We start from the raw sequence: 19,402 nt of genomic DNA on the forward strand, positions 1-19,402 counted from the left end.
TGGGGGATTTGGCTACAGTGAAGGCTGATTTCTATGCCCTTGGACATATCCCCAACATCATTGGTGCCATTGATGGGACACATGTTGCTTTGGTCCCCCCCAGCAGGAGTGAATAGGTGTACAGGAACAGGAAGAGTTATCATTCCATGAATGTCCAGATGGTGTGTTTGGCTGACCAGTACATCTCCCATGTTAATGCCAAGTTCCCTGGGTCAGTGCATGACGCGTACATCATGCGGAATAGCAGCATCCCTTACGTGATGGGTCAACTCCAGAGGCACCGTGTGTGGCTATTAGGAGACTCTGGTTACCCCAACCTGTAATGGCTACTGACCCCAGTGAGGAATCCCAGGACAAGGGCAGAGGAACGGTACAATGAGGCCCATGGGAGAACTAGGAGGGTGATCGAGCGGACCTTCGGCCTCCTGAAGGCCAGGTTTAGGTGCCTCCATATGACTGGTGGATCCCTAATGTACTCACCAAAGAAGGTGTGCCAGATCATTGTGGCCTGCTGTATGCTTCACAACCTGGCTTTGCGACGCCAGGTGCCTTTTCTGCAAGAGGATGGTCCAAATGGTGGTGTTGTAGCAGCTGTGGAGCCTGTGGAGAGTGAAGACGAGGAAGGCGAAGAGGACGACATAGAGAACAGGAACACTGTAATACAGCAGTATTTTCAATGACACACAGGTAAGAATCCACACCGGCATATTACATATACTTAACCCCTACTACCTCTCTACTGTCTGTCCTTTTCCCCCAGTGTATGGTAACTGAGTTGTGACTTTCCCTTCCAATTTCAGAGATGTGGGCCCCACTGCGTGACATCTGCTTTATTTCCCCATGGACTACAGCTGTGTGACATTGGTATGTTGGCATCACAATGTGAATATGCCATTTGGCACGGTAATGTCTAATACATTTGTACATAATCACAGCCAGACTCCAGATTCTTTTATGCAATAAGTGTGTTTATTACAGTGCTCTAAATTGGTGGGTGGTAGCAAATCGTTGAGGTGTGATGGTGGAGGATTGTCCATGGCAGAGTCCAGACTATCAGTATCACAGGTGCATTGTCCAGATGCCTGTGGAAAGTGGAGCAGGGGCAGTGTAAGAATGGACAGGGTGTCAATGTGGGACAGTTGGATGACAATCAGGGAGGTATCCTTTGCTGGCGGGGGTCTTGGCATCTTACTCTGTCTTCTTCCTGGATCTCAGGGCCCGCTTGCGGGGTGGTTCACCTTCTGCAGGGGGTGGGGTTCTGTTGGCCTGTTGGTCTAGTGTCGGGGCCTCCTGTCCACTAGCGCCGGCGGAGGTGGTAGGCAGTTCTTTGTCCATGCTAGTGTAAGGGGCCCTTTGTGGTGCAACAGTGTCCCGCAATGTGGTGACTACCTGATTCAGAGCCACTACGATGGTGCCCATGGCGGTGCTGATGTTTCTTAGTTCTTCCCTGAACCCCATATACTGTTGCTCCTGCAGAAGCTGGATCTCCTGATACCTGGCCAGGACCGTCGCCATCGTCTCCTGGGAGTGGTGGTATGCTCCCATGATGGAGGAGAGGGCCTCGTGGAGGGTGGGTTCCCTGGGCCTGTCCCCCCCCCTGTCGCACAGCAGCCCTCCCAGTTCCCCTGTTTCCCTGTGCCTCTGTCCCCTGGACCGTGTGCCCACTACCACTGCCCCCAGGTCCCTGTTGTTGTTGGGGTGGTGGGTTAACCTGGGTGCCCTGTAGTGGTGGACACACCGCTGATTGACGTGTCCTGGGGACAGAGATATGGGCCCGCTGGGTGGGTGCTGTGCTGGTGTTCCCAGAGGGGGGAAGGACTGCTGTGGCCTGTGGCTGTCTGAGGGGAACCGACTGTCCAGAGGTCCCCGATGGGCCGGGCTGGTCATCTAGATCCAGGGAGACAGAGGTGCTGTCATCACTGTGGGCCTCTTCTGGGGGTGGAGTGGACATTTGTGGACCCTCCTGCGCGGTGACGTGGCGTTCGGGTCCTGCAGGGGTATAATAGTATGATTATTGCTTCTGTGTGTGCCATAGCGTGCAATGGGTGGGTGCCCGTGTACCCCTGTGCTTGCATTCACGTGTGGGGGCTTTTGTGAGGGTGGTTTGGGGGGGGATGGGTATGTGCAGGGGGCATGCTTAGGTGATGGGTGTCCATGCTTAGTGGTCGCATGCAGGGCTTGGTGTTGGGATGGGTGGGTTGTGAGGGTGAGACATTTGCAAGGAGTAGGTGTGATGGGGGTGGGGGTGAGGGTGGGGGTATGAGTTGGAATGCTGGTGGGGTTGGGGGGATGAAGTAATTAAGATATGACTTACCAGAGTCCATTCCTCCGCCTACTCCTGCGAGGCCCTCAGGACGCAGGATCGCCAAGACCTGCTCCTCCCATGTTGTAAATTCTGGGGGAGGAGGTGGGGGTCCGCCGCCAGTCCGCTGCACCGCGATGTTGTGCCTGGATACCATGGAACACACCTTCCCCCGTAGGTCGTTCCACCGCTTCCTGATGTCGTCCCGATTTCTTGGGTGCTGTCCCACAGCGTTGACCCTGTCCACTATTCTGCTCCATAGCTCCATCTTCCTGGCAATGGTGGTGTGCTGCACCTGTGTCCCGAAGAGCTGTGGCTCTACCCGTACAATTTCCTCCACCATGACCCTGAGTTCAGCGTCAGAAAACCTGGGGTGTCTTTGCGGTGCCATGGGGTGGTTTGGGTGATGTGTGGGGTGGATTGTGTGGTGCTAAGTGTGGTGATGTGTATTGGTGTGTATTTTGACGTGCATGGTAGTATTGCTGGGTGACAGTGAATTGCGCGTCTGTGTGCTCGGGTCTCTTATCTCTGTGCGTGTTCACGAATCTCTAGGAGTAGGGGTTTGTGGGTGATGTGGGTGTGTGTTTTATATTGTATTGGGTGTGTGGGAGTGGTGTGTGTATGTGTATTTCGAATTGTCCAATGTGGCTGTGTTTTGTATATGTGTGTGTATTTTGAGCGTGGCGGTGTGTACCGCCAATGGAATACCGCGGTTGAAAGACCGCCTAGTGGATTCGTGTGTCGTGATAGTGTGGGCGTATTTCTGTTGGCGTGACGGTGGAGGTTTGGTCATCGCCAGTTTCTCGCTGCCCTTTGGTGTGGCGGACTTTTGTGGATGTCTGTATTTTGGCGGTTTGCCTGTTGTGGGTCAGAATGACCGTGGCGGTTTACCGCGGCCGCAGCGGTGTTATGGCGGTCTTCTGCACGGCGGTAAGCGCCTTTTACCGCCGAGGTTGGAATGACCCCCTTTATGTTTTCAGGTTTTGCAGGCATTCAGGTTTGGCTGGATTTATTTGGTCATTTTTGCAGGTTTGTGGCCTTTGTTTCGGTTGCCGCGATTAGGACAGATAACAGAAATGGAGGAGCTTGAGCCAGGCCGGAAGGGTTGGTGACCTTGCAGGGTAGACCTAGGCAGAGGGAGAGCAGGAGAGCAATGGTTGGGTCATGTGTGAATGAAAGCGAATGGAAGGAAAGGGGTTGATGAGGAATGAAGGGCTGGATGTTCGGGGGGAGGGGCGGGGGGTTGGGGAAGGGGAGTCAGTCAAACAGTTGTATTAGTGATGCAGTGTTTAGACCTAGTCTAAAATGGTCTGCCAGCTCTGCAACCGTGCTTCTCTACGTTTAGTCTTTCAATGACCCCACTGAAAGCCAAGGTGGACCACATGTACTAAATAACCATGTAAATATCAGAGACTGGACTGCATTGCCCATTACTACACCTTTTACGGTTCGAGTGTATTTTTTACCGTAATTTCCTAAATCATGTACAGGAATCATGACACTCAGGTGCTCACACAAACCGTCAGGTAGGTTGACCCATATGACCTATTAATGTTGGAAAATTGCGGTGACCTTGGATTGGTTGGGGGAATTGTATTTTGAGGTAGGCTCTGTGGGGGAAGTCGTGTCAGCTGTGTGTCTGAGGGGCGGTAAAGATTGTATCGTGGCTTAGGATAGGCTGGAGAAACGTTTTTACACTTCCTGATTGGCTGTGGGGCTAAGACAATGACATAGCCGCTAGCAATAGTATGTCGCTGCTGCAGATGCAGCCTCCCGTCCGTGGGCGGGCTCCAGTGACGTCAGTACAGAGACGCTTACTGCTTCTGCTAGTCCGTGAGCCGGCGCCTGTGAGACCTGAGTGACCCGTGTTTAAGGGATCGGTGCTGGTAAGTAGACTGCTCTATTGGCAGGGCTCGTCCAGCAGCAGCTTCAGTCGTGAGATTACCTCTATGCTGCCCTGCGTCGTGAGTGCGACAGCTCACCCGGCGATCCTCTATCCCACCCTCCTGCTTCTTCCCTGCACGGTGGGACCCCTCTTGGGCCTAGACTAGACCCCAGCTTATGCCCATGCGCTTAAAACGAGCCGATCTCCACTGCTGCACTGCCCTTCTTTTGCTCGTAAACAAACCTAAGGAAATAAAGGGGCTCCTACCGCCCCCGGGCAGCATGGCCGACAATCCTTGAGCTGGAGCTCAAGTGACCCTGAGCCCACTACTGTTCGGTGCAGTGCTTATTCCGGTAATTGCACCGACCGTATTTTAGGGCCATATGTACGAACACATTTTCCCATTGACACAGAATGGGAAAAACCCTTTGCTACATCTGGCCCTTGGTGTGGGACTTGACTGCGTGTGAGAGCGATGAGGGCAGGGCTGAGGCGCTGGGTGCCCAATAGTCCCTTTAAATGTATTACAACGAACAGTGAGGTTTGGTAACTAAACGTTTCTATTTGAAAAAAATCTAACGCATGGTGGCACGCTTAATCTAGGAGTCCTGTTTTAATTGTATAGTGCGCCACTTCAAATGTTTTCAGTTGATAATATAGAGGGTATGAAGAATAATAATAAATTACACCAAAATGAAACCTTGTGCAAATTGAAAGTATACCAGCAAGATGGGGAAACAAGAAAGACAATTATTCACTTATGTGTATTTACTTCTTTCATTGAGAAACTGAGGCCGGACCGTATAACATTTGTATCGCCTGTCTGCTCAGCGTTTGTCTTAATTAAGATTAGGTATGTTGGTTCCACAGAAAGTTGAAGTTAGTTTATTTAAGGATCGGAAGTATTGTCAGGAAAGAGAATGGTAGACATATGTAACGTCTAAATGAGCCGTGGTGTCATCATCTATAAAGTTACTGGGTTTGTTATATATATTTTTAAATCTGGCGTCTGTGTCAAGGAAGATTTGTTTTCTGTAGGTATTTTTCTCAATTGCCCATGCTGCGTTCCCCTTAAAATATTAGTATGCATTGTTCTGGACCTTGTTGATTCCTCGCTTCGTCAAACTGGGTGGATTGTTAACAAGTGTTTCATCTCTGCTAACCCAGCACCAAAACGTTTCCTGCGGTACACCCGCCGTAGTCTGCGTAGCATACATCATCCTACTGACTGCGTGGGAACCGGTTGTGAGGGCGAATTTGTTCTCATGGGCATTTGTGTGGAGTGAGGGGGATTGTGTTCCACATGCGGCTGTTTGTGGTATGTAGCAGTGCTTCTCGATATTGTGCTTCCAATCACTCGCTGAAAGTGGGAGGACCATCTGTAGAAAGCACTGACAGGCATTTGGCAAAACAGCACCTTTTTCCCATTTACTTCCAGCATAATTCATTAGCTTGGTAACCGAATGTCGTCACACACTTAGCTCTGAGCTACAACGACTGTGAGCGTATTTTGCATGGAATTGTAGATGGTCCTTGAGGCAAGCTATCTGATCTGGAAAATAACCCCCTAATGATATGGGTTGACCGGTGACTCCGTTGTTTTGTTCCTTGCAGGTATAGGCTGGGAGGCTCAGGCTGTAGAGCACTTGAACACCAGAATTACTGTCTTCAAGCCTCCCTACCTCACCCAGGAAACTAACTGCACCATCTCCAATAGCCGGTGGCAATAAATTGCAGCACTTTAATCCAACTTACAGTCTACAAACTGTTATTCAGCGTATTCTCATACTGGTGGACTCATCACAACTTTACGGATTGTTTCCGGTAGGTACAGTAGCAGACTAGCTTGAGCAGTGAGGGCGGTATTTATATACCTCCTTTATCTGCGCCACACATACACAAGTCATGCAAACTGTGTGTGTGTGTGTGTGTGTGTGTGTATATATATATATATATATATATATATATATATATATATATATATATTTTATCAGATACAAAGAATATTGTAATATTACAGGTAGTTAAATCCATTTCATTACCAGCAAAATTAAAGAATGACAAAATGGGATAGCAGAGGAAAATACATGATATTTCAAATACCTTTTAATCAAGGGAAAGGTAAGAGATAACATTTCCTGGAGAGTTTAGATTTCACAAATGCAAATCACCCAAACCTTGAGGGAGCAAATGGTGGCTGTAAGCAGTGCAAGAGAGGCACAGTGAAGATTTCAGGCTAGTTAGTACTGAGTAATCAGATTTCCTAGATATACCAAGGTGAGAGATGATCAATAAAAAATGCAATTTATAAGAAGTGTGAAGGTGCTGAAAATAAAGAGTACATTTTGAAAAGTATTTGAGACACAATGGTACATAAACTGCTGACTGTAGTATAAATGAAACAGTAATGCAGCAGGGATGTGGAATTCCCAACTCCCTGGACATATTGTTTGGGGTCAAGGGCAACAAGTTTTCATGTTTATTTTGTCCTTGGGGCAAGTAGGCCCAACCCCCTGCAGCACAATCCCTTTGGCTACCAGTTAACGGAGAAGGGAATTGTCTGCAGTTGACGTAATGTGTGTCAATATGTTAAGGCTGTTCAAAATTGTATTTATGGTTCCTTAATGAAAAGCCTTCATTATTAATGTGAATGCTGTAAATAAACGTTTTAAAGTCACACTGCACTACTGACAGTCGTTCCAATTAAAAAAGAAAAAACATGTAAACATTAAAAAAGTTTATCAATATGAGGCTAAGTATAATTCTCTCTGATTAAATGCAAATGTTTGCAGAAGCTTGTAAGCAAGAGTGATGAGTATTTGCTTTCAAAATAAAAGGTTCAGAAAAAAATGCAAGTAGGATTTTTTTTTTTTCACTAGTATGACATTTTAGTGTCATTTAGTTAAGTGTGTTGATGCATGCTAGTATTTCCCAAAACAATTCCTAATGGAAAATCAGTGTAGCCATTGTCAACAAGATTATGGTAAGCAGCCCCCCTCCAATGTGCCCCCTAAGCACAGCACCTGCACTCAGTGAGTCTGAAGGGGTGGGTCCCTCCATGGTCTTTGCAGGGAGACCTTCTCCCATTTCGTTACACCACTGATTGCCACAGTAGTTCCTTGCACGGAACAAAACTACTTTGTGTGCCAGTATGCTCCTTGTGGATGAGCAGAATGCGATTACCCACAGTAAAGTCACCCGATAGATAAAGAGAGAAATAGAAGTTTAATAAAAACAAAATGTCTTTGTTAATGCCAGACCTAATCAGGGACCCAACTCTTAAAGAAAGTCACAAAAGTGCATCTATGGTATGTCTTTGAATTAGTGGCTTTCATGAATTCACAGTACCTTACAGAAGTAGAACAAGAAATCGTACTCCTAGAAAATATTTGTGAACTGTATTTTAGCACAAGCAAATATGTATGTGTAGATTTGCTCATGTGAAAATCTATTGAACGTTTACAAGTTCACTTTCCCGCCAACCACTTTTTCCCAACCCTGGAAGAACTTCTACTTCTGCCATTGTCAGGAGTAAATTTCCAACCTTACTCATTATGGGGAAAAGATTAGAGAAGAGCTGTTTAAAATCCTTAAAACATGCAAGTTAGTAGGTTTGCAGTCTCAAAGGCGTTCCAGCCCTGGAACTATTGCTTACTGCTTCCTCCAGCCCCAGTATTTAGATCTCCGGGAATGTGGCAAAATAAGGACGTTTCTATAGTAGGGATGACAATTGCAAGTATTCAAGCCATACTATGTTGCTAGTCCCGGCATAATCAGAAAGGTTATTATCAGAGCTCGTACATATTGAGAGTGCTTCCACAATTTGTCGCCGCATTACATGGCGCCAAAGGGACAAGTAGATTATTTTTTTTTTTTTTTTTTTTTTTTTTTTTTTTTTTTACAGGACAAGTAGATTTAAGAAGCAAACTGTCCCATGGACAAGTAGATATTTTAATAAATTCCACACCCCTGATAATGCAGGATCGACTTGTGTGATCACTTTGATTTTCCTGCCAACTCAAACTGTCCCATGGACAAGTAGATATTTTAATAAATTCCACACCCCTGATAATGCAGGATCGACTTGTGTGATCTACTTTGATTTTCCTGCCAACTCATGGCTCTTCCCCTCTCTCACTTTATAGTGGCCATAGTTAAGCAATTGTGTCTGCCTTTCGTTTGCTAGCTGGGGTGGGGATATGGCAATGAAAATTTCCCTTTTTTACATCATTTCTACCCCTTCAGTAAGTTGTTAGTGAGAGTTTAAGACTCAACACAGATTTTCTCAGTAGGTTAAGCGTGTACTACCCGTGGGTGGGGGCAGTTTCTTTGTTGATGGGGGTTTTCCTGTTTAAAGTATGGTACTTGAAACAGTTATGAGAAAATTTCCAAACCTCATGCTCAAGAAGCAAACTTATCTGTACGGGTGTAATAAATAAATATGTAATGCCTGAACTTATATGCATGACTCATGCACATCAATAAAAACTATGGGGGGTGAGGGGAGGAAAGGTTAAGCCATCGAGATCTCCATGACAGCACAGGTTCGTTTTTTTTGGTTTTTTTCCCAAGAAGGTTGTCTGTCATTAGGTTGAGTGCGCAAGCGCTTTGACCTGTTAAAAGTATTTTGGGCTTTTAACCACGCCCATCACTTTCACCCATTCGTGGGCTTGTCTTTAAAAAATCCCTTGATGTAATTGGTAATTGCTTTACGTTTGTCACGCCTTGGGGCGGTTTTGTTACCGCCTTGCAGACTGACCCCGTTACATGGATAATTGCACGGTTGCGATATACTTCAGCGTGGATTAACTATTTTTTTCTTTTGTCTCTCCCCTTCGTGCTCCATGGCCCTTCACAGTGCAAACTTTCTATTGAGTGCTTTATCTTTCTAGAAAAACATAGCAGAAAAAAGAAAAGCCAGTTCCTGTTTTGCTTGTTTTACATACAGCTGTGATGAAGCGATGTGGCCGGCCTTTCACCTTGGCTACTGCCTCTGGCATCAGGCGTTGTGATGTCAGAACTCAAACGCTAATGGCTCATACATTTCTTGGACTGAAATCAGTTGTCTCCAGCATTGTATTGTAGCACTTCAGAGGTGCTTGCTGTACCTCTAGCGGAGGCCTCAAAGAGCTCTCCAAGTGGGCTCCCAGATGGGCCCTGATCTTCCAGTGTATGGCTGAGGAATGGTGTTGGTTACTGCCTCAACTAAAGTGCAAAGTTTTCGTATTGTGCATGATGCTCAGAGACTGATGGAAATTTGTTGTACCAGCAGTTTGCTTTCACCGTTGTATATTTTGGTGCAAAAGCATGTTTGCTGCACAAGTGCCAAATTTCTCCTATGTGAATATAGAAAGACCTCAGGACTTTGGGCATTGGAGTGTATCATGCCATTTTCCTTATGGGCACAAGCAGCTAGCACTAGTACTACATTGTTCAGATGGATGATTCATCTGTGTTTGGCTAGTTGACCTGTCTACATTAAACATGCTGTCATTAAATGGAGGCCGCTTTTTAATTTTTTTTTATAATACTTTAGTAGCTGTTGGAAATGGCCTTTTTTGCTGGGTTATTCCCAAACATTGTGCCTTCTTCCTCCTACTTTTTCTAATTGGTTTTTGCTGGATTTAGGACTCTGGCCACTTTACAACCGCTGACCAGTGCTAAAGTGCAAGGGCCCTCTGTCTAAATTGGATTGGTGATTAGTTTCTCCACGATTGGTATAGTTGATTTACTATTAAGTCCCTAGTGAAGTGCACTAGAGGTGCCCAAGGCCTGTAAATCAAATGCTACTAGTGGGCCTGTAGCACTGATTGTGCCGCCCACATGCATAGCCTTGTAAACATGTCTCAGACCTGCCACTGCAGTATCTCTTTGGGTAGTTTGGAACGGCCAGTTCGACCTAGCAAGTGTACCCACTTGCCAGGCCCAAACTTTCAATTTTAGTACATATATATCACTCCTAAGGTAGGCCCTAAGCAGCCCTATGGGCTGGGTGCAGCGTATTTGAAAGGTTGGACATGTACTGGTGTGTTTTACATGTCCTGATAGTGAAATACTGCTAAATTCGGTTTTCGCTATTGTAAGGCCTAGCTCTCCCATAGGTTAACATGGGGATTGCCTTGAAATATTTTTTTAAGTGTAATTTCCCATTGGGAACAAATGGAGATAAGGAGTTTGAGGTCTCTGAACTCACAGAACTTGGTGAAGTTGAATGTTAAATTGTAAGTTTGAAAATGCTACTTTTAGAAAGTGTGCATTTTCTTGCTTAAACATTCTATGCCTTTGTCTATCTGTGGAATACACGTCTGGGTCAAGATGACAGTTGGGCTGTTTATGAATTCCCTCTAGACAGTCCCACTAAGGGAGCTGAGCTGTGCCCTGCATATCCTGATGGGCCTTCCTCGACTAGAGTGGTGGGAGGAGCTGAAAACTGCACCTGAATAGGGCTGTGCCTGTCCTTGCATAAAGCAGTCTCAAACCCCTTGGAGTGTGTTTGGGGCCAGGGCATGAAAGGCAGGGTATGGTGCTCTACTTCAAAGGCAGAAGTGAGTATAAGTATTGGGCCTCTGAGACCACAACTTCAGAACACTTCTGGACTGAGGACATTCTGCCAGGAAGAAGAGCTGGATGCAGTAGGAAGAAATGCCACTCTGCCTGTTGCTTTGTTGTGCTGGCCGGTTGCTTCTGTCCTGGGAGTGAAAGGACTGGAATTTGTTTCTACATCCTGCTATCCAAGGTTCTCCAAGGGCTTGAACTGAGCTTGCTTCCTCTTTGATGAACCTAAGACTTCTCAAACTTCATCTGCCAGTGCCTGGACTCTTCTGCTGAGAGTCCTGATTTTCAAATTGGTGCCAAATCCAGTCCCTGGGCCCTTGGAAGTGGAGACTGGTCTCCCAAGGAAGAAAATCCATGCATCACTGGGATTGCGGCTGAAAAATCAACACAGCGCCTGCTTTGTGGTGGAAGGACTGATGCAGTGCCTGTTGAACCGTGACTCTTATCACCGTGCATCTGCATTTTTACCATGCATCGTCCCTGGGCATCATTTTCGCATCAACCCCGCACCGTAGCAAGGAACCAAGGCTGTGTGACTGGATACACAGGCATCATCTGTCCTGCCAGTAAGGAACCGATGCATCACCTCCCCTGCCAGTAAGGAATCATCACCTCCCCTGTTAGTAAGAACCAACACGTTGCTTTGTTTTCTGGCGCCTCACTTCCTTTTCCGCCCCACAACAACCTAGTTTTTAACGCATCCCAGGTGCTGTGTTAAAAAGAGACACCCATTGATTCCTCTGGATTAACACTCTTTACAACTCTTAAAAAGTGGTATCTTTGCTCGTGTGTGGTGGATTTTTGTAATTTTGGTCTTTTTTTTATTCAGATAAATATTGGCTATAACACACCACAGTGATTCTGGTGCCTGTACAGGAATCTAAGACGGCCTTAGAGAATCAAATCACAACACTTCCTGGGGAGGAAGGTCTCCTGCTTGACGACCACAACAAGGTAAAAGACTGAGTTAAAGCAAAATAAGGCACGTTAGGTGAGACGACCCGCAGGTGAAAGAACTTACACAGAAACTGGCACTCATGAACAACGAACTGAGAACATTGACTTTCGACATCCTCCACTTTGATTGCCAATCTCAACGACACCACATTCGTTTAGTGGGTGTCCCGGAGAAGACGGAAGGCTCATCACAAGAACTTTACATAGAGACATGGTTGAGCAATGTGGTGCTGGGGGGGAACACCCACCAAATGTTTCTCTGTGTAGCGGGCCTTCAGGATTCCAGTGACACCCCCCCCCCCCCCCAACACGCTCCACCACCAGGGGCATACCAGAGACCGATAATAGTGTGATTAATGAACTTTAGAGACCGAGACATGATCCTCCAAGAGACAAGGAAGAGAGGCCCCTGGAAAATTGAAGAAAAGAGATAAACGTCTACCCAGATTACACAAACATGGTGCCGAAACAAAGGGCAGCATTTACAGCAGTCAAATAGGGCCTCCGCCACAATGACATGAAATACGCACTGCTGTATCCAGCTAAATTTCGGACTGAACACAAGAGACACATTTACTAACATCGCCTCAGGAGGCCTGGGAATGGATAGAGACACAGGGTCTTCGCCACAGAAATGGAATCCGAGAGGAAGACATGGACTACGATGAAAAAGAAACGTAGGGGGGCGAGGGCTTGGGCGGGTCTGCTGCCGCTCGACACAAGAACAAATCAAGGCTGCACAGATGAAGGCGCTCCAGGACCTCAGGGGGACAACCAGGATTCGGATGAGCGGCAGATGATAGGAACTCTCTTCGGGCACCGGAGGAAGCAGTACAGAACAGTCCGGGTCGGGGACAGAATTGGAGGGGGAGCAGCCCCCTCGGGTAACCCCAATGACAGCGGACCTGTTGGCTAACAGATAACTCTAATCCTAATCAATGGTGCTAAAGACATGGCTCAGCAGGTCCGGGCGGAGAGGAGATGAGGAAGAGCGTCACTGCGGTCTCTCATGCCTCTTTGGCTCCTTCTTTCCTCTACGTCCCTCGGGCGGGATGACAGACACCAAACAATGAACAGTAAAAGACAAACTATGATGATGGCACTGGTCCACGCCTCAGAGAAACTTGCAGCAGGGAACGAGGGACCCATTTTGGTGGTTCAGGCTAACACATGGCGTGAATTGGGGGGGGGGGGGGGGTGGTTAGTTTTACAATCCCAGCATGGTAAGTTAGGGAGGGGGGAAAGTTGAGAGGGTACGGTTAACAGTTCAGTTCAATCAAAGGGGTGATGGGACATTGGACAGCAGTACAAAGGTCACTGGGGGTCTAAGAGGGGACAATCCTTTACACAAGAACAGACTATTCTTGCTGAAAATATTACAGTGGGTAACGAGAAACTCTCTCTCCTCACATGGAATGTGAATGGGTTAGGGAATAAGCTCAAGCAGGGCCTGGTACACAAAGCTCTCTAGATATGTCAGATATAATATTCCTGCAAGAAACCCACCTCATGGATGCATAACATAAAGCCATGGAAAGGGGGGGAAATACAAGATAGTGAGACATACGCAGTTTACATCTGGATCCAGGGGGGCCATGGTGCTTATTAAAAAAGCTCTCCCATTTCACACCACCCACACGTGGGTGGATCCATATGGCTGTTGTATAGCGATACTAGGGAAGTACGTAAACATAGCTATATTGTTAGTCAGTGTATACTCACCCCCGGGACTTCACTGCGAGGTGCTCCAAAAAATTGGCACCATACTTAAACCTCGCCACCTGCATCAATACAAATGGGAGGCAATTTCAATTTAGTGATGGATAGATGGGGCTAATAGGTCGGAGGAAGGACGCCCAACCATGGAAAAACTGGAGGGGTTCTCACATGCAGTGGGCGTGAGTGGCGTGTGGAGATTCCACAGCGGACAGGAAAAAGGGTACTCATACTATACAGCTGCCCACGACACTCACTCCAGATTAGATTATTTCTTTCTCACTGCAGATTTGCTGCTGAGAATTAAAGAGGCGGGGTATCTTGCCAGGGGGATTAGTGATCACGCCCCATTGCAGATGGCATGCTCTCTGGGACCACGACCATCAGGGAGTTGGTGGCGGATGCAAACATGGCGACTACAAAACACGAAAGTGGTCGAAGACCTAGGGCACGCAACACAGCAATACTTCACTGAAAACGAGGGGTCGGTGCAGTCTGGTGACCCTATGGGAAGCCCACAAAGCTACTATCAGAGGGGTGATCATATCGGGAGAGGTAGGGGAAAGACAGAAAAGATTGTTAACACTAGAAAGCAAACTTATAACTTTGGAGCAGAGCTACGCAACACAGCCGGTACAGGACATTAAAAAGGAGATGATACAAAAAAAGGGAGGAATACAATATAGTGACCTGAGGCGCAGTACGACAACAATACCTATTAAAATGTAGACATCTATATGAGGCTTGGAATAAAGCAGGTAAATTACTAGCATGGTTGGGCAAGAAGGAACAAATTGATTCCCTTATTAGAGAAATTCGGACAGCTCAAGGGGAGTTAATAAGGGACCCCAAGGAGGTAATGGGCGAACTGGCAGCCCAACTGGAGGATTTTTTTTTTTTCCACAAATCCAGCGTAACCACCCCAGAGGTAGAAATAGATCGCTTTATAGCTGACTGCCCCATGGTACACTTATCCCCACAGCAAATTGTGGAATTAGATGAGGAGGTTACAGAGGAAGAAATAATAGAAGCAATGGGGCAATTACAGGAGGGAAATCCCCAGGGCCCAATGGGTTCCCCGTCAAGTTTTTTTCAGAGGCTTGGTAAGGGGTTTATGCCACATTTGCATGCGGACTTAAGACAAGCCTTTGAAACCGGAGAACTCCCTCTTGACATGAGAACAGCAACGATTATCCTTCTACCCAAGCCAAATAAGCCCAGAGACCGGGGGAGACTCCTATCACCGGATCTTGTTGTTAAATGTTGATGCTAAAATACTGGCAAAGACATTGGTGATCAGACTGAGAAACGTAATGACCGATCAAACAGGGTTTATACCCGGCCCCTCAACTGCCTTGAATCTCCGAAGGCTTCATAATAATCTGGCTTTGATAACAAATTTGGCCAAAGGGAGAGCCATTCTCTCCCTAGATGCCAATAGGGCATTTGATTCGGTGAAATGGAGATACTTGTTTGGCATACTGACTAAAATGGGATTCGGTCCGAAATTCCGGAGATGGATTGAGCTATTATATAATAGGCCCACCGCGAAAATTAGAGTAAACGGATACACCTCACCAGGGTTTGGCCTCCATAGAGGGACCAGACAGGGTTGTCCCTTGTCGCCGATGCTTTTCGCACTGGCAATTGAAGGCTTGGCCAACTGGATAAGAATGGACCCATTGATCAGAGGATGGCCCACTAGAGAGCAGATCTCATTGTATGCAGGCAACATCTTACTGTATTTGACTCGGACGCCCTCCTCACTAGGCCACCTGGGAGATATTTTTCGGGCCTTTGGGGAGGTATTAGGATTCAAAATAAACTGGGGTAAATCACTACTATTCCAGGTGGATACATGGGAGACCGTCCCAACAGTGACACTGTCACTTAGGGTAGAGCTAGAGAAGTTCAAATACCTAGGCATCTGGGTCTCTGGCAGACCCCACCTCCACTACGATACCAATTTACCCCCTCCCCGCTGCAAAGGTTTGAAATAGAAGTCAGATATTGGCAATCCCTCCCGATCTCATTGATAGGTAAGGCAGCACTTTTTAAGACTGTGGCTTTACCCTGCTTCCTCTACATTCTACACAATTCCCCCTACCCAGTCTCAGACACAAAGTGGATTCTCTGGTATGCGCACAGCTATGGTCAGGGGGGCTGCCCAGAATTAAATTGCACTCTACAAAGATCGAAATATGAGGGGGGTATAGCACTTCTGGATATTTGGCAGGATTACGAGGCGACACAGCTAAGCATAGAAAATCACTGGACTTTTGCTCCAGGAGACGACCCAGCGTTTCAAGGAGATAGGGAGCTGATGCACAAAAATAGTTACATGCACTGGCTATACGGAGGTAAATTGAACCCTGCATTTAGCCCAGCAACAAAGACGGTTATACAGATATGGAAAAGACTCACTAGAGAAATGGGATGGGCTACATGTTTGACCCCAAAGACACCTCTGTGGGAAGGGTCTAGATTACCTAAGATAAATACCTTAACTGGGTATAGAGGCTGGGACAACCATGGAATAACATATCTAGCTGGCATATGGGAAGCAAATGGGGTGGCACTTTTTTCACACCTCAAAACAGAATATCAAATGTCGGACACACAATGATTACAGTATGCCTGCCTACAGGCAGCCCTGAAACGAAGTATCCCTGCAGAAGAGGAACACAAGAAGCTGCCCCATTGGAAATTAGACTTATGGAGGGCGAGATACAAAGGAAACTAATATCACAGACCTATGGCACAATTGAGAAACACACAACCCTTACTATCCAATTTATGGGAGAGATGAAAAAGAGACTGTAAGTAGTTGGAGATGGCAGACTGGGCAGAGACGCTTGTGCTCCCGGCCGAAGTAGCCATTCCAGCATCGCTCAAACTAATACAAATTAAAATACTACACAGGTTATACTATACAAAACTCCTTGCTTTATAGGATAGGGAGGGCGACAAATGCTGAGTGTCTGCGGGGACGTGGGGACATGGGCACATTCTACCATACATTATGGAGTTGCCCCCAGATCGCTAGATTCTGGAAGGATGTAGGGAAGACCCTGGAACACGCAACAGGGACTAATCTAGAAATGACACCGGAAAGAGTGATTGTGGGGGTATGGGGGCAAACCAACCACACGAGTTATCAAAAACAACTGATCAATCTAGGCTGTATGATTCCAAAAAGGAATATACGCAGAAGGTGGGGTTCAGGGACTGCACCAGGTCTTAACGAGTGGTGGGAGGGCATGGATAGATGCTGAATACTTGAAAGGGAAGTATACAGAGATAGGGGCAAAGAAAAAAAATCTGAGACGATATAGGGGAGGTGGGAGATGGTATAGGCCAACTCGGAACTTGAGGGACAACCACGACCCCGGAATATATTGTGAAGGAAGGAGAGATGAGAGCCAGGACAACACAGCAAAGATATACAGGGGTTTATGGAAAATGGAGGGTGCAGGACTGGAACACCATGTCTTATTAAGCCACTACAGGATAGAGAGGGGGTAAACCTTATGATGAGAAATGTACCGAAGGGGGGTGGGGGGCTAGGGTTAGGGAGTTTTCCAGTTATCATTATGTAAGTCTATATCACTTAAAAAATAAAAATAAATCAGCTCAATGGTAAAATCAGATTTTATATTACTGTTTTGAAAAGTGCACTTTAGGAAATGTCATTTTTCTGCCTAAACCAAGTGTGCCAGTGTTCAGTGTCCCTCAACTGTTAATGGCTCTCCTGTGGTGTGGAAATTGCTCCCAGACAGTGGACAAAGGGCTTGGATTTGGGGAGACGTCTTTTTCTTTCTCCTCTTTCCCCCCCCCCCCCTTTACTGGAACCCATTGCCTAGGATACAGTCTAAGGGAAGGTCAGAAATGACCACTACATTACACCAGCTGAGGGTACCATCCCTTTCTTAGGGCACTATGGCTACAGGTCTCTCTCTGACCTTCCCAGGGACCACCCTTATCCTCTTTTTTTCCTAGCCCATACTGATCTGGGGAGACAAACCAGTCAGCCACTGTGGTGTGACTGACACGTGTATTTCCTGGGCCAGTGGCAGGGATCCCATTCACCTCAATGGGGTGGAAGTGGCTACTACCACCCTCTGGGATCACCAGCTTACCAGCTGGATGCTTCTCCCAGTTTGATGCTAGGAGTACTTCCTCATCTTAGGATCCCTGTCCTATGGCTACACTGGCCAGCCTACTGCTCACCTTTTTGGAGCAGGCTGCAGCCCCTCTGAAACAACCTGTTTTGTGGCAGTCAAAACAAAGCCTGCTGTCTGATTATAATTTTTTTTTTAAGCCTTGGGTCACCCTGCTTCTGCTTGTCAGAGTTGGGTTGGGCTTTGTGCTCTTCCTTTTTAGTGTTGTGGGATCCTGAGGGAGTCTTTCGTGGGCTTACCACCTCCCACCTTTTATTTTTGTGTGCCTAATCCTCCCTTCTTGGAGTCACCCTCTGGGTCTTTTTGGTTACTCGTGACCTCACCCATTTATCAGCTTTCTTAGCCAACTCTTTGGGACTCTAAAGTGATGAATCCACTAGATGCTGGTGTAACTTTTCTGAGGTATGGTTTCTCAAAATGTGTTCTTTCATCGAGAAATTATAAAGCCTATCATATGTGTTAACCCTGTTACCATTTATCCAGCCTTCCAGTGTCTTGATTGAACGGTCCATACAGGTCTGATTTTGACCCTTTTGGGTGTCCCTAAACTTCAATCTATACTCTTCTGTGGTGAGTCCCAACCGTTCTGTGAGTGTCTCCTTCATATGCTTGTAGGACACAACCACTTTCTCAGTGAGGGTAAAAAGTCCATCTCTGCTCTTCACTGGGAATAAGTCCCAAATTAGAGAGCCCCAGTGCTGATGACCTATCATTCTCACTCTGCAGGCTTTCTCAAAGGCTGCAAACCCTTTGTCAAAGTCGTCATCATCATCACTAAACTTGGGGAGAATCCCTTTAGGGATATTTGGGTCAAAGGACTCATTCTTCTCCCTTGGGTTTTTGTCACGGCCATCCTCCTTGGGTCTCAGGCCCAGTTTAATCCTTCTTTCTTCAAGGGCTAGTCTCCTCTCCTCTAATTCAAGCTTTTTCTTCGCCAAAAAGATTTGGTTAAGCTTGTCCTTGAGGTCCTAGCCACCCTACCAATACGGAGTGGGGGCACTAGACTGACTTCTGTCACCTCCATTCGTGAGGGAGGTCTGGGCAAGGGTGGAGAGTCATGGTCTTCACCTCCTTCCCCTCCGTGCTCTGGGGTTAGGACATCTTCAACCTCTAAAGGGTCACTCTCTGAGGAAGTGTCCTCCTTTTCTACTCTCTCTTCTTCATAGAAGCTCAGGGCCTTCTCCAGGTCCTCCTTGTAGCTCTCTAGCCAATGCCTCTAGCTTTTTATTGAGCTCTCAGGTCACTGATCCTGAGGGCTGGCAGGATGGACTAGTCAAGACTGCTTTTAGCATCCATTGTGGCTTTTAATCTAAGAGCTGGGACCTTAGTAAAATTTAGAAAAACTTAGAAAAAACATTTCCAAACACACTAAGCCCTTTTTTTTAAACGTCTAATGGAATAGGGATCTACACAGTGCCCTCACAAGCCAATTAGAAAAATCAAAAACATTTTGCAAAAATAACTTTTGGTGCTAAAGTGTATTTAGTGGATTTCTCATGCAAAATACACTTATGATTAAATGGTACTACAAAACACAAGTTCAGATCCTGCAGCTGAAACACCAGTAGGAAAGTGGAGTATTATGTGGTATGGGGGTTAGTTCTGACCATGTAATACTCTCACAATACCCCAAAGGTGGTTCTTGGATTCACACTAGTGAATCCTTAACTCAGTTCTGGCACAAAGCAGCCAGGCTTTACTTAGAGGAACATGTGTTAAGCAATTTCAGAGCACCAACATGGATGATAAGTAATTGACATGACTTGAAAGAAATCTTACACCAATTTACCAAAATAGAGATTATTT

At 46.6% G+C, this 19,402-nt stretch overlaps 1 protein-coding gene across 2 annotated transcripts in view; it reads left to right on the top strand.

The window, feature by feature from the left end:
- The first annotated feature begins 4,080 nt into the window (after window positions 1-4,080).
- SCAMP5 (secretory carrier membrane protein 5) overlaps window positions 4,081-19,402 on the top strand; it is a 157,437-nt gene continuing 142,115 nt past the window's right edge. Inside the window, exons 1-2 of one of the 2 annotated variants that reach the window (XM_069222150.1) lie at window positions 4,084-4,188; window positions 5,802-6,011. The gene's annotated coding sequence lies outside the window, so the exon portion shown is untranslated. Of the gene's footprint in view, window positions 4,189-5,801; window positions 6,012-19,402 lie in introns of both variants that reach the window. The other variant, XM_069222151.1, reaches the window with a different exon arrangement.

The sequence above is a fragment of the Pleurodeles waltl genome, chromosome 3_1 (genome assembly GCF_031143425.1).
Source record: "Pleurodeles waltl isolate 20211129_DDA chromosome 3_1, aPleWal1.hap1.20221129, whole genome shotgun sequence".
In the NCBI taxonomy this organism is placed as follows: Eukaryota; Metazoa; Chordata; class Amphibia; order Caudata; family Salamandridae; genus Pleurodeles; species Pleurodeles waltl.